General features: G+C 42.1%; 2 non-coding genes across 2 annotated transcripts; both read right to left on the reverse strand.

Moving 5' to 3' along the window:
* Positions 1-197: 197 nt before the first annotated feature.
* On the reverse strand, positions 198-270 carry trnat-cgu (transfer RNA threonine (anticodon CGU)). The gene has a single exon. It is a non-coding gene; the product is annotated as a tRNA-Thr (tRNA).
* Positions 271-1,401: 1,131 nt separating this feature from the next.
* trnat-ugu (transfer RNA threonine (anticodon UGU)) lies at positions 1,402-1,474 on the reverse strand. Its single transcript has one exon. It is a non-coding gene; the product is annotated as a tRNA-Thr (tRNA).
* Positions 1,475-1,750: the final 276 nt, after the last annotated feature.

Genomic DNA, 1,750 nt, shown 5'->3' on the forward strand with positions numbered 1-1,750 from the left:
CACGAATGGTCCACTCCAATGAAAACACTGAGGCCTTGAAACATATTGCTTATTGTGTAAACAATATTGTGTTGTTTTCTGAAAACAGCACTGAAAGACTGCTTGTACAATCCTTTCTAAGGCATCCATCATTTCTTTCTATATGTTATATTGCCTCACTTCCATATGATATTAAACACAACACAATGGTTCTCTAAAGGCACTGCTGGGATTCGAACCCAGGATCTCCTGTTTACGAGACAGGCGCTTTAACCACTAGGCGACAGTGCCTCCTGAAACAATGGGTTTCCTTGAAATGCTTGACATCCTGCTAATCCACTGAGGCACTGCTGGGATGTGAACCCATGATACTGTGTTATCTACCTTTTAACATGATGGAAAAGAATGCAGCTTTGGTATGAGTTAAGATTGGGAGTAAGGCCTAGTGGTTAAAGGGCCTGTCTCATAAACAGGAGAGCCTGGGTTCAATTCCCAGAGTGCCTCATAGGGTGTGTGATTTGGTTTATGTAGATTGTTTCATTCAAGATAACAGTGTGTAATCCTCAAGGTGTATTTTCCGCGGAAAAGCAGCTCTATTCGCAACATCGAACAAGGGCAAATATTAAGACACGATGGAAGACAAAGACAATAAACATTTAACAAATTACAATCACTGAAGAGAAACATGCTCAAGACCCTCTAACATTCAATCAGGGGTTTAACTCTGTATTTACTGTGAAGATTGACTGGTGCACAAAGGACTGCTTTAGTTTGACTTTATTGAATCCGGGGACCCTGTATCTCCTTTTTGATGGAAACAATTCATATTCACTGTTCAGGACACGGTTTGGGTTTTGACCTGATGTTGTTGGCCAGCCTTTTCTATGTTGTTATGATAGGCTGATTCAAAGAATTTCTCACAGGGTTGACCCAACAATTCAACCGTGATTGATCTCGTCAGCTGAAGTTTCCCCAAGCGTGACCTTTTAATGTTCACTTACCGTAAAGACCACAGCCAGTTCGAAGCAGACGGAGCAGATGACTTCCTGATCAGAATATCAATGGCAGCTTATGTTGGCCGCCTCTCCAGCTCTAACACCTTTTCTCCTTCAATTTCCACTGCCTCCACTCCCTCCTACGTCTGTAGTCCCCAGAGGGTTCATAATGGGAGGTTGTTCTGCCCAATACTCTCTTTCTGGTTGAATGAAAAGTGGGAACACTGTGTTAAAGCTCGATGGGAGGACGATGTGATATGAACAGGACATAGATGTGTTAAAGAAGAAAATGTCAAGGGGTGAATGTCCTTATGTGAATTTTAAGTGAGAGAGCATTTTCACTTAGAGGACGTATTAAATTGGTTTCATGTACAACGTAGCACAACTCATAAGCCCTTGTTCTTTTCACGGATAGCTCTTGATCTCCTGGCACTGCTGGGATTTGAACCCAGGATCTCCTGTTTACAAGACAGGCACTTTAACCCCTAAGCCACAGCGCCTCTTATTAACCCTCATTAATACAGTCATTTTATAACCAAGCTAAAACCCTGATCTCTGAGAAATGAAACCATCTTACAAGTAATGGTCGCATTTATCCTAGATACTTGCACATTTGCTATCCTGGCTCCAAAATGGTGGAATGAGCTCCCCATTGACATCAGGACAGCAGATAGCTTACACATCTTCCGGCGCAGACTGAAAACTCATCTCTTTCGACTCCACTTCGAGAGATAGAATTAATAACAAAGCACTTATATACTAATAAAGGACTGGCT

This window comes from Notothenia coriiceps, unplaced genomic scaffold (assembly GCF_000735185.1).
Source record: "Notothenia coriiceps isolate Sejong01 unplaced genomic scaffold, NC01 NC01_scaffold00035637, whole genome shotgun sequence".
NCBI lineage: Eukaryota > Metazoa > Chordata > Actinopteri > Perciformes > Nototheniidae > Notothenia > Notothenia coriiceps.